The sequence below is a fragment of the Hesperophylax consimilis genome, chromosome 7, assembly GCF_061612785.1.
Source record: "Hesperophylax consimilis isolate HC1 chromosome 7, BYU_Hcon_1.0, whole genome shotgun sequence".
Classification (NCBI taxonomy): domain Eukaryota; kingdom Metazoa; phylum Arthropoda; class Insecta; order Trichoptera; family Limnephilidae; genus Hesperophylax; species Hesperophylax consimilis.
Window position 1 is genome coordinate 7,947,968 of NC_142842.1, and position 14,090 is coordinate 7,962,057.

At 34.4% G+C, this 14,090-nt stretch overlaps 1 long non-coding RNA gene across 1 annotated transcript in view; it reads left to right on the plus strand.

The window, feature by feature from the left end:
• The first annotated feature begins 1,285 nt into the window (after positions 1-1,285).
• The window catches only part of LOC149422258 (uncharacterized), a 33,848-nt gene continuing 21,043 nt past the window's right edge, over positions 1,286-14,090 (plus strand). The window contains exon 1 of the long non-coding RNA XR_016302413.1: positions 1,286-1,770. This is a non-coding gene — a long non-coding RNA (uncharacterized LOC149422258). The remainder of the gene's footprint in view (positions 1,771-14,090) is intronic.

The following is a 14,090-nucleotide window of genomic DNA, read 5'->3' on the forward strand; positions in this document are numbered from 1 at the left end:
TTCGAGCTTTCGTGTCTTCGGGAACTTTTATCTTTAAAAATAATTTCTTGAAGAACAACAGGCCTGACGACCAAAATGCGTGCGGTCACTGTCTCATACTGATTAATGTATTTTTTAATGCTTATTACCTTATTTCTCATTAAAGTAATTATTAAAAAGATATTATTTAGATTATGTGGGCTTCCCTTTTAAAATTTCTAACAAAATTTACATAAATAAAAGATTATTTTAAATTATTACGGCTCGATCATTTTTGTAAGTGTGAATATTTATTAAGTTTGTTGGAACGGGCCTGAAATTTGGTTGCTTAAAATTCTGTTATAAATGAAAAAGTTTCGCTGTCGTAGACGGCAGGTCTTGCTTCTTATCTCAAAATATAATGTAGGTAGTGTAGTATCTACTTAAGACCGTAGCGTAATTCTAAGAAAAGATAATGTTAAAAACTTATCTTGCTCGTGACCGTATCTAAAACTCATATCAGATAAAATTTGACACGGAGAACATTCGCGGGCTTGAGATTTTCCTTTACTTTGGTCGCTAGTTAATTTTCACCAACGTGATTCTAATTAGAGTCTATTTATTGGTTTTCTGCGCAAGTAATTTCACCCGCAATTTAGAAGTACTTAAACGTTGGGTGGGTACTTGGTACCTACTTGCCGTATGCTGGCCGGGTATGGAGTATAGGCGAGTGTTGGATTATTTAGAGTTGGTAGGTTTGTACGGACGAGTGCGTTTTGGGCGGCGTGGGCGTACTGGGTACTAGCCTCTGCACATGTGCTATAGAATGAGGAAAATAAAGTGTTCGAGTCGCTGTGCTCGCTGCCCGCCGCGGGAGAGCTACGATGGCATAATATTAGGACGAAGTAAAAAATTCAAACCGAACAGAAAAAAAATATTCTCGTTTTAATTTTAGTTAATAGTCCGGCCTATCGCATGCGTACGTTAATTCTACACCCACATGGACGTAACACTGCATGCGTGTGGGGCGTGTATGTATGTAGGTACTAGAGGAGGCACACGCACACCGGCGCGCAACATCACACGAGAGGATTTACTTATGTGCGGTAGGGATATGTGACGGCTTGTTTCGCTGTCTCGCTCGGGCGCCGTTTTCCCAGAAAGGGTACGAGAGAGAGAGGAGCGATGGCGTCGGCCTCCCCTCCCCGTCCCCCCTTGTGACGGGTGTGCTCGGTGTGGTCGGCGGAAACGGCCGACGGCGGCTTCGGGCGAGCTCGGCTCCCCGGTCGGGCTTACTTCCAAGACAGTGCTTTTTACGAAGCTGAGGGCCGAGCACCGCTCTTTCGTCTTCGGGCGTCGCCGAAAGGAGGCGGCTCGCCCGTCTTGCTGGCTGCTCTCTTTGCTCGTAGCTCTTAGCTCGTACTTAAACTTTAGCAATCACGCGGCCTGCGCTCGCCGCTCGGCTTCAGGCGCAGGAGCCACAAGCCGCAACCGCCAAACGCCAACCACCAACCAGCCTCCGAGAGCTTGTGCAACAAACTAATTAACAGTGTAGTGCTTTTGCCATGTTGGGACACCTGTTTTCTGAAGAAAGCGCATTTACGATTTTACATCCCAATTCATACGCATTGTGGCGACACTTCATTTGAAGAAAAGAAAATTTTTAAGAAAATCTCTTCCAACTCGTGCTTTTTTAGAAGCATGTTAAAATGAATCACACATCAGAGGACCTAAAACCACTTCCATCTCACCGAATAAACAGTGAGAGGGCTGAGAAATGCATCTTCTGTACTTCACTTCGTATCTAAAACGGTGAGTTTTAATTTTGTTTAAAGTTTCTAAAAAGTGCAACGTAACCTAAATAAACTAAATAAAATCAAACCTACCTAAAGAATTGCGTAGGGTCTGGCGCGATTCGGCACTTTAACAACCAAAAACACACCGTTCCGTTATAATTTACGATGTTACAAGAAATTCCAACCATAAACCGAAAAAATATCTCAATACCGCTAGAAAAAAAATGCATTAAAAAACGTATCGTGAATTTGAAAAAGGGGATCCGCTAACCATTCTGTTGTCCCGAACCCAGAAAGGTGTTTCCTTTATTTGTAGATTGTTAAGGTGCCATTTATTTTTAGAAAAAGTGAGTTCCTTTGATATCCGAAAAATATGGTGGTTTTGGGTAATTAATTCTAGCGGTACAGGTGTCCGCCCGGCATTAGAAAACAGGTGGATTTTTTTTAATAATTCGGAGTAAAATATAACCTTTTATATTTACAGGATAACGCGATTACACTCGGATTAAAAACATATACTCTAAACGTTTGTGACTGCAAAACGCGTTAAAGTTTTACTCAAATCTAAAAGTTTTTTTTTTATTTAAAAAAAAAGTTTTATCCAAGTTTTTGATTTTCCACGTGAAATACATCTTTGAGTTTAGTCAAACAAAAATACAAGGCATATATATTTATTAAATTCTGCTATTGTTCTAACCACTACAAACTAGTGTTCAAGTTATTTGAAGAAATAAAGTTTTAGAGTACAAATAAAATACATACATCATTTTCCTTCAACTGAAGCGAAATTGTTAAATAAAATTTTCAACAGTTTTTAAAAGGTGTGTTTGATCTTCGAAAATATGTGTGTTATATATTTGTAAATAAAGCACATAATTTAAAACAAACGTTTAATGTAATTTATAAAATGTCTTGATGCAACAAGATCAACTCTTTTTTTTAATTAAAAATGCTCTGAAATTTAATCTTCATGTTTTATCTCGGCTTTATGAATCGACGCGTTAACCATCTTTACCGTATATTATGCGTCAATATATGTCATGTCTTGAAAGGCGGCCCTCGGTGATATTGTGCGTCCCCCATACGAGCCTGATTATAAAGACTAAATATAATAAAAAGTACCTACTCTCACTTTATAAGACTCAACACGCTTTAAAATAAAATGAATTATCTCAGTAAATAAATTAAACCGAGTCGCTTGGCTTTATTCTCCTGACGCTTTGATCGCGGGACCCTTGATCGCTCTCTGCTTGACAATAGCGCAACTTTTTGTAAAACCGTAATTGTGCAACGGGCTTAAGATGTTTTGTGCGTCAGGTATTTTTTTATGGGATTAGGTATTTAGTGAAAAAACGCATCGCACGTGTATGTTTTTTTTCTGTACCTGGTGATAACCGCATAATAAAATCTGTTTACAATATGTAACAGATAAAATTACATTGTTGTACAAACGTAACTATCTGAAAAAATCATTTTATCGACCACAAAACAGTGTAAAAGTTTATTTTTATTTTCAAGTTTTAAAGATCCAAAGATCTAACTTTTTCATATACTTACTTACCTTTAGTTAGATGGAAGTTTTAAATATAGCTTACGTAGAGTCAGTAGTTACCGACTCGAGAATATATTTTTTTCTTATATTAAAATGTGTAAGTACCGTTTAATTGTGCCCATTTCTCATAATAATAGCATGCAGTAGGTACTGCCCATGTGATTAATATCTTCAATGTGGAGAGGTAACTACAAAGTAGGTACCTACTTATAAACGAAGTTTTATTGGTAATAAACCCCTGTCGACGAAATAGGATGCAAAACCAGTCATAAAATTCCTGAATGTTATAAAATTGATACAATATTTTCAATGTAAATCTAAATATGTTTAATTATCGACAGTACTTAATACTTTAGTAAACTCTGAGCTCCATTACAAGAATGTACGGGAAAATCACTCGTTTCAGTGTATTTGTGCACACCGATAGTAGATCTCATAAATTGCTTATAAATAATTTGCAACACCCCTCTTACCCCGCGGTAGTCCTATATTACAGTGCAACCACTACACAAGCAAAAATCTCTTTACGATTCTACTTGTTTGAATTTATTTATGCATTTCGTTGGTAGTTCAAATTGTTTAGAAATAGTTTGGAACACCCTTCCCCAGTCCCCTTTTACCCCAATGTAGTTCTACGATACCGAAGAATATCTTAAAAACGATTATACTGTACATATGTTTTTAGATATGTACTACCTACCATAAAAACGGCGCTATAAAAAAATAATAATTATTATTATTAAAGTAGATAGATACCTACCTCCCTACGATGGGAGAGACGAAAAAATTAAAGGAAATTAAATATTTCAGTGTTTATCAAGTCAATTTTTTTTTTGTAATAGTGAACATAAAAAGTGTGTGCAGATTTTAAACTACTAACTGTGTAATTAATACTACTCTCAAAAATATTCTGCGAATAGGATCGGTGATCGTAAAACTATAAGTCGCAAGCTGCGGTCGTAAATTACGTGGATGCTTAACTTTTAACGACTTCTTAGTCATCCTGTAGTTGGTGTACATTGTAAATAACCGCATGTAGTTTTCCACAGGAAAATTCTTTGTAAAATGACACACACAGTTTTTTTTACAATATTTGTGTGATGAGCCAACTTGAAGTGAAATAACACAAAACTGAGCCATATATAGTCTCAGTGTCACCTTGGTGTAAGACCACCATTTGCAATTGAAACGTTGCTTGAAATGGCTTTAACAGCAGACCTGAATAGCCAGGTCCTACTCCACCTTACTCGTCCCCAACCTTCAGCCTCAGAATACCCCGATTAGGGATACCAGAGCCTCACTGGCTCCGAACAAGACAGCCCAACTCAGTATTGACACGCATTTCTTACTTCATTCACATTCATACATCGTCCCACACACACTCTTCGTCATTATTTTTCTTCTATTCGATTCAAGCATTGGAGTCACTCGGTCGTGTCATGTCTTCCACAGGCGTTTCTAACTTCTACCATCCTCTTTCGCGTTATATGTTCTACTTCACCCCTTTCTCCATACGTCCGCTCCATACGTGATAATGTAGGAATACCCAAATAATGTTTACCAAGTAAATTCAATATTTAGCAAATGTATACAATAGATAGATAGTGGATAATTTATTCCTCGTAATTCAAACTCGCGTAGCGCCTAATAACCCACATTAAAGCGATGCACTACGTCGTGTAATATTTTAAATTGAGCCACTATCAATAACAACCCTTACGTAGATGGCGATAAGGTTTAAATTCCCGCTTAATACCATCCGCCTGTTTTGATTCATGCAAGAAAAAAACATGGCCAAAAAGTGCCTTTTATTTTATTTAGTTGATGTTCAGGCATAAATATTTAATTTTTTTTCGATCATTTTATAAATAACTTAATTTGCCACATTATACAATAAAATCATAATCGAAAATGGGTTCGTAAGTAGGAGATTTTGAACTTTAAAGCAGTTTTCATAGGCCTTATACATTATTTTTTTCTGGGCTTATAAAAAGACTTATCTAAAAAAATACTCGATTATTTCAAAGGCCAAGATGTATTCTACTCGCAGTATTCAATTAAAGCATCTGAAACATTTCTAGGCGACCAAATTTTCAAACCAAAAACACATGATTTTGCATTACTACGTATGGCATCGCCTTAAGGAAACAATAATTGGATTAGACTTATATATCGTTTCTTTTCAATACCTTTATTTTATCTAGCCAGAAATAGACCGCAATCACCGATATGATGTTATCTTTGTGGATAACCGTGATAAGAAAACACTGAGGTTACGGTGACGAACACGTCCGTTAGCACCAAGCTTATTGTCCGTTTTTCTCTTTGTTAAAGTTACCACAAATTATTATTCGCTGAGTCATCACCTGACAACCGCACTTGGTTAAAAAATATATCGCTTGGCTTTTGCAGGACGCAGCAGTTGGTTTAAATATTCAAACAGTTTCATAAAATCCAAGAAGGTTTCAACTCTTTCGATTTCAGTTTATCCGAAGATTAAATTATCCACACTAAATGCATTCATTATTCATATTAGTGGGTGCACTGTTTCGCTAGCATTCGCTGTTTCCATTAGATGCATTATAAATTGTACTACAATTTAAAATATTTATATCAATAAGTAATATCTTCAGCATGAATTTTTAGTTTTGAAAACTGTTTATTTTATTACTGTTATATGTGTGCTTAGATGACAGGAAAAATCATTTGAGAAATCTAAATCAATTTAATTTATAATTTTCATGTTTTTCAGAAAAATAGTAAAAATTACATAAACAATAGCAATTTTTTTTTCAGAAGGTTTTATATTAAATATATATAAAACGTGTTCATAATCATGGATTGAATCATCAATGCAATATTGTATTTGTGTCTTGAAAGAATTGAGCTTTTGTACGTACAAAACTATTACATTCATATTCCGTACTCACCCACGAACAAACAATTTCATCAAATAACGTGCAAAAAGTGTTTTTTTAAAATATTTTAACTAGCGCCATCTATGAAAGCGATAATTATAACAAGCACCTGTTTTATTGACATACACATTATATTATATGTAAATATACCTAGTACGAAGTCTTAAAAGTTCTTTAGTCATTGCAACCGCTTTATCCTTCCGGCAGAGTCATTTGTATTCACTTTGATCGTTTCTTTTTTAATAAAAAATGTTAATCTTGTATTGTGAGTCAAAACCAGACAATGCAATGACAGCTCTGTCTCAAACTTGCTTATTTGTATTTTTTATTTTTGGGTCGAAAAAACTAACCCCTTAATTATTTAAACATACCAACGGGATTAGTCATTTGCAATTATTTTTGAGGTTTGATATTAATTGAGGTTTTGTTCCAAATGTCCTTGTGAATAGGTTGCACATTTTATTCGTCGATGGTTAGATTTTTTTACAGTTGTGTTAAATCAGTGAATTGCAATTACAATGTTTTATAGAGATTTGTTCATTTCATTTTAAAAATTAGTCAATCTGTATTTATATAACATTACTAGCTGATGCGTGCTCGGCGTTGCTAAACTTTTTCTACTTTCAATAAATATAATATCTATGTAATACATATAAACCTTCCGGAAAAAAATCTTTAAATGATAGTGCCAACCCTATCAAACTCCGTTGCATAGTTTAGAAGAACTAAGCGCATACATAGAAGGACGCGGACATTTACTTTTTTTTATACTATTTAGAGATTTTAAACATATGTTTTATGCTTTCTGCCTAATTTATTTAAACGAATAAGCCAACCGGTTTCGGCTATTCGAATATCAGATAGGTAATAGGTAGGTGTCTATACTATAGAACCGCGTTTATTATATTCAGTTTATGTTTGTCCTGGCGATTGAACGGTTGTGCCGAAAACTGTTAAGGCTTTCGTGTAATTTAAGTATTGTAAACAAAATTACAGTGTTTAATTTAAAAGTTATTAGTTTTTCAACCTAATCATAGTTTGAAACTTACTGATATCAACTCATATTATGATATAGTTATCTTGTATGGGTAATGTAATTAATAGGTAAGAAAATAAAATAAAGTTCGTGATAGGTAGGTACCGACTACTTATCTTTTTTTCTATGCAAAAAATTTGCTCGGTCATTATTTTTATTTTATATTTTATTGACTTACTCGTAGGTAGGTACCTATTGTGAATGAAAACAATTAATTATTAAATTGTGAATTTATTCTTGCAATATGCATTCACACATTTCACACAGTTGATAAGTCAGTTTTATCCGGATTTATCACAACAGTGTTATCCCGGGTTCACGTTTCTCATTGATCAATGACATTAACGGCCCTCTGTGTCGCGATAGCACAGAACAGACTCTGGCCAAATTGAATGTTGAATGTTAGCGATAATACAATTAATTTTAAAGGCTTCTTACAACGCCACGGCATATAATTACGTCATATACGTCAAGATAAACTTTGTATTCTCTTTTTAAAAAGCGGCGTAATCACATGTCCGATTATGCCCGACAATGTGGCACTTATGACAAGGCGTGTTCGCAAATTGCAACATATCTACACGAACATCATCAGTGTTGATAAGAACTGCGATATCTCACACAATCAAATATATATATATAGGATATGAATGCTGTATAATCCTTTAAAAATGTAAAGAGAGTAATTATTAAGGATCCAATCATTTAGTTATCATCTGAAAATACCAGAAACCTTGTTTGTATTTATTCAATTTGAATTAGGAGAAGAAAAAACATCTTTAGTTTTACATCAATCTAAAGATAGATATCGATTCTTGTGGTGACATTTGATATAAATGTAGATATAAAAATATAAAAAATACCATATCTAGAGATTAGCAATTTAATAAACTTTTTTTTATATTCATAGATCAATTAAACAATACTAATCTTTGCCTAATTAAAAACCAAAATCTATGCCAGATAAACTGCAATAATCGGTCAGTTATATCTTCTGTTTTTATAGTCGCTTTATTTGAATGCATAAAAAATATGATTTACTTAATTAAAAAATGAATGTGTTATTTTTTTTTATTTGTGTTATGGTTTTCTTTGTTAAGTCTTCGGGTCAACGTAACGAATGTATGGAGGTCGTCAAGTGCAAATATTAAATCAATTATAAAAAACATGCAAAAACAGGCAATTTTATTATCATATTTCAGATGTCTTGGATAAAAAATAATTATATTCGATTAAAAAGTAATTGATTTAAATATTAAGTCTTTCAATATAGTTTATAAAGTTAATTTGCGATTGAAAATATAGATCAAACGGCCGCCACCACTTTGAGCACGCACCAATTAAATTACTGATCTAGAGCTAAGGAGACCATTGTGAACAAATTACCCAATTAATGTAGAAATTAATCGCTAAATTTACATTTTACTAAATTTTAGCAATGTTTTAAAATATTGCGTCAGTTTTTTTTCATTGAGGGTGTGCGATATGTTAATACCTAAAGTGTTTGTAACGAACATTTTATGTCGGTTTGTAATACTGTGTTTAAATTAGTTAGGTGATAAGTGTTAGCGAAAGTATTTCATTTTTAAATTTGCTTTCAAACGTTCATAAAATTTGTGGGTTCCTCTTTTTTTCAATTCGCACTTTGTTGGGCGAAATTTGTTGTGATATATATAAATATTTTTAATGCCAACTGACGCCACACAATAGTTCTATTGCTTAGGCGAGTGGGGCTATGGCATCACCAACTAGGTAACTTGTTGAAGGGTAGGGAAAGTGAGAAAGATTTGGAAGCACCTGGCTACTCCATATCCTGGCTGAGCCATTACTAAAACGTTTCTTTTTTATTATACATACGTAATTTTTTTTTTTCATTTTGCCAGGTTTTCAACCTGATTTTTCAAAGCAATTGCTATTACATCTCTGCAGTAGAGTTTGTCGATAGTATAACCACTCTTCTTTGATGTCCGATACGAGTTGAAGGTTAATTTCTTTCATTCTCTCCACGGCGGAATTGTAGACCGATCTGCTTCTAGGTTATCGGAAGGTCACCCCACTCAAAGTGCTATATTTTATTTATGACCCGATAGCCACTTATCTCAGACTTTAAATTATTGCTCTGACGTCAATATTAATGATTTAATTGCAATCATAATAGATGCCGACCACATGAACATGTAAATTTATGTATATTCTTGTTTAAGTAATACCTATTACTTTTATAAGTGTTTGTATTTACATGCATAAAGTTATTACTATTATAATGACAGAATTATGGGTTATACGTTGTAAATGATAGGCAAACCTGTTCAAATGCTGACAAATTAATTGATATCCACAATACAATCAGTAAACAATAAACTAACTAAATTATGTTTTTTTATTGTTTTTGTGCAATTTAATTACAGCACGATAATTTTAATTCCTTTGTACGGTACTAGTATCGTATTTCTTTAAATTCTTCTACTTTAATGATTAAGTAGGTACTACCCGATTTGTATAATTATTTGGTTATTCAACCCTTCGCAGCGTCATTTGATTTTTTATTTACTTCATCTGAATCATTCGTCAAATTTGATTATTTAACCCACTTTAGGAAGGGTTAATTGAGCATTATCTTCATTATTGTACATTGAAATTTCAGTCAGTTATATGTATATTCTTTCAACATAACATACTAGATGTGTAATAGTTTGTGACTCGAGGCGTATGCGATGTGTGCGTTGTGCGGTGCCCTTCCTTAGTGTGTCATTCCTTTGCCCGAACAAAAGAAGTCGGCCGGGCAATTATAAAGCGCCAAGATGTTATTATGCGCGTTTTGGGGGCGTTTTCACAACTGCCATTAGTAATTGTCGCGGTACGGACGGGCGGACACCTGTGGCAGTTTTAGGCTTTTTCGGCTATGCGTGTTTTTTTTGGCCTGTCGTCTCACTTCGGGTCATCCAAGTAATGCGGGGGCACCTCTGAATAATTTCATAAATTTTCCGTCTTGGAGACTACTCGGTTACTCACGGTAAAAAACTATCCTTTGTGTCTTGTGTCAATTAGCGGAGTCAGCGGCTGTCTCAATTATAAAATTCCTACAAATTCGTGTTCTCAAGGATCCTGACATGAACAGAAAGAATGTTTCAAGAAGTCTGATTATTATTAACTTATCACTCATAAGAAAAATGTAACATTTATTCCACGCCACATTCTGAATGCTACATACTTTCCATTGTTAATCTTCTTTGGCAAAATTCTTAGAAATTTTTCTCTGGTAATTCTTTGCAGTTTTGTGACTAATTTTGGAGATGCTTTTAATTACATTTTATGTTAATAATGCAGTTGTCTTTATTCTAACTTTATGATTTATTTCGCGAGAGTAAAATGACAACGTATTGCCACTTCTTGGGCATAAGTAGGTAATAAATTCAACACGATGGCTAATTAAAATTCTAGTTTTCTCGTACAATATTCGGTGACCACAAATGTTTTTTTAAAATGTATTCTAATATTTGATAATGATAGGTTACCTACCTGAATAACGTCTTAGATAAATTTGTCGCATCGTTTATAAACGGCTTCTGCCCAATTAAAATATCTGATAACCATTTAACAGCGCGTTTAGCATAAAATTCCTGCTTCAATACCAACGTATCTCCATCAAGATCCCCGTGTTCAGCTGCAGAATTTCTAATTTTAATAAATATTTCGTAATAATCGGGTTTTTCGGCCATTTTTTACCTGCTTTTCAATTTGGCCGTTTTTTGGCTTCATAAACAATCCAATTCAATTAACTGTTCCCCATTTCCTTTCGTTAAAACGATAAACAGCAGATAACTGACCATCGAGGAAGCGCAAAAACTTTGATCAAATTTACAACCATCCTATGTGATAAATAATACTAGAAAAAAGTACTTGAAAATTCTGGGTTTTGGATATGTCTGTAGGTATTCTCTTATTATTATTATTAGTATTTTCGTATGATTTTCTAATTCTAATCGAAGATCAATTCGCCATAAAAATTTTTAAGAGATGAAATCCGTGTGGGTATCTAATTCCAATGATCGGATCTTCGACATTTTTAAAGTCATGCCGCAGCCTGTTGGACACGTGGACTTTAGGGAATGAACAAAAATATTTTTTATGCTCGAGTTCAATCGAATATTGGAGTGGAGTCCCATAAGGATCTAGTTTAGACCCATGATTTTTGACCACTTTTTTGTCAAAGCTATAAAAATGAATCTGAAATATTTACGCCCAACATGCGTTAGCAAACGCAGATAAAGGGTGCTTTCTAATTGTGACTTAAATTAGCATTCCTTTGTTTAAGATTATTGAAGACTCGAAATAGGTAGTATTTTTTTCTTCTTATCAAAACGTTTTTTTTGACCATGTTAGAAATATTTATGAAATCACAAATAACAAAAAATAACTCTTTTGTGCAGAATAAAACCTCTTAATAACTAATTGGCAAAAAATACACCGTATCAAATTGTATTTAAATAATCTAATAGGAAAGAGAGGCGACTTGTGTACACAGCTGTAGGCAATGGTTGGTTCTTATTTCTATTTGGCACAATTCATTTTTCGTTAATTATTTACTTTTGTCTAGTAAATACGGTTTTAATAAACGTCCGAAACGTGACAACCGAACAATAAACGCAGCAAAACTCTAAAACAAGTAGACACATTCAAATCTTGATGCGCTCAGTCAATGATACAGCACAAAGAAGAATTTAGAGAATTATAACAGAAATTAAGAAAGTGTCTAAAGAATAAATAGGTGTATAATGGACAATGTCAACATAAAATGGCTCGTCGAGCGGTTAATGCTTCGCCGCATTTTTTGCCAGATTCTTTTTTGCTCGTAACGGTTCCTGCCTACCGACAGTCTCTACAGACAGGTTGTCTGCAGTTGGGGTTTTTTGCCCTGACTGTTCAACATCCAAACTCCTCTTGGAAAAGACTGCAATGTTTTCAAAAAAATCAACAATACCAAAATTTGTCAGCTGTAACCCACTGTCAATTCCAACCACTCAAAAGGACATAAGATGCGTATATTTGTGTCAGGTCTTATTAATAATAATAATATTTGGATGATTTGTAAATCTCCGTTTTTGTGCAAAATCACCTCAAGGGCCTAATGTAATAAATAAGCCTTATGTAATGTGCAGTAATATGTAGCAGATATTTTTTTAGTGTTTCGTATCACAATGCAAGTTATTGAGCATCACAATTCGTTCATTCTTTCCATTTATAATTACTGAAGTTCCGTGATGTGAAAACCATTTCGGTGTTAATAAAGATATAAAATTTGTAAGCTCGTGTGCATTTATATATAAATAAACTACTCGTGCGAACACCGACTAATTAATGATATTACTGAAGGCGAAATGTAATCTACATCTGCAACTCGAGCTTGTATTTACAATTTATCATAATCGTGATGCCATTAACATAAAATGTTTGATTTACTTTGATAATATCAGATGCTACCGAAAAACGAATACCAGATTGTTGATGTTCGAGAATAAATTTAAAAAGATTTTGTTTTTTACCTGCCTACCTATATAAAAATCGTCGCTTTTAACTTCTTGTTGAAATATATTTGTTCTATGCAGTTAGTGTATCTATAATGACAAACTATCTACTTCTTCACACACGAATATATTCACCTATCGTCTCTAGGACTTGAGGTCTAAACTCGCTTTATCACCACTGCTCCACTAAACAAAAAGTAGAGTATTCAGAATTCGGATGGTCTTTGGAGTAGGAATTTCGTATTTCACGTTTCGTAGTTGCGTGTCATAAAGTCGGGCTAATGACATCCTTTATGTCGTGTCGGTGTAATTTGTCTGAACGAGCGCATATGTTCTATAGGTGTGACATCTTCGTTAAATGTGATTGCGGGTCCCCCAGTGAGATTTTCAACTTGTAGCTGTAAGCATCATCAAGCAAGTCATCCGCACAATGATTTAAGAAGTCTTAACGTGTCAGTTAGAATGGACGATAGACTTGGTCAGTATTATTGGTCGCTCACTTCAGTTAATAATTATCTTTGCCCATACAAATAAACGGATGCGAAGTGACGAAGAGCTGTCCCGATTGACATTCGAATCAGCTTCAATGTCAGCTCTCTCGGTAGCACATTAATGACTCCTTTCTTGAAGCAAAATTAATATTTTTATTAGTCATTCATGTAGGAACACACGTGATCATCAGATCTTAGGAAATGTTTATTTTAGTTTTGAATACAGATTCATTAAAAGGCCCAGTGATATGACTTTTCTTTTGGACGATTTTAGTCATTTATCTAGGCGGCAGAACATCCGCCTCTTTAATTCTAAGAATAAACAGTATTTAAATGATTAATGATGTAGAAATCAATCATGGTCTTGTCAACTCATTTCCCGTGGCGCTACCCATTCACATCCACGACGGTTTCCTGTTCAGGACGTGAAATCCACGGCGGAATACTGCTCGTACATTAGCGATTATGTGAATAAAATCGTTTCGTACTTGGAAAATATTCATTCAAAGCATTGAACTTGTCTGATGTTAGTTAGCGTTCATTTACTTCCATACTTTGCTTGCCACTGATCTCAAGTACTTTTAAGGTAAGTACTGTAATGCGTAAAAACATCGACATCACACCATAAGATTCCGTGAACCTTTATTTTTAGCGAGCCATGATTCGACAGCCGCCGAAGAGAACAAAAGGAACCGAGACTAGTTGTAGAATAAGGTCATGTAGAGTCGGTGTGTTTGTACGGTTAGTACACGCGCGTGTACCAAAGAATGGGAAATGCTCGTAACAAGTCCAACAGTCCCGCCAAAACTAAGGG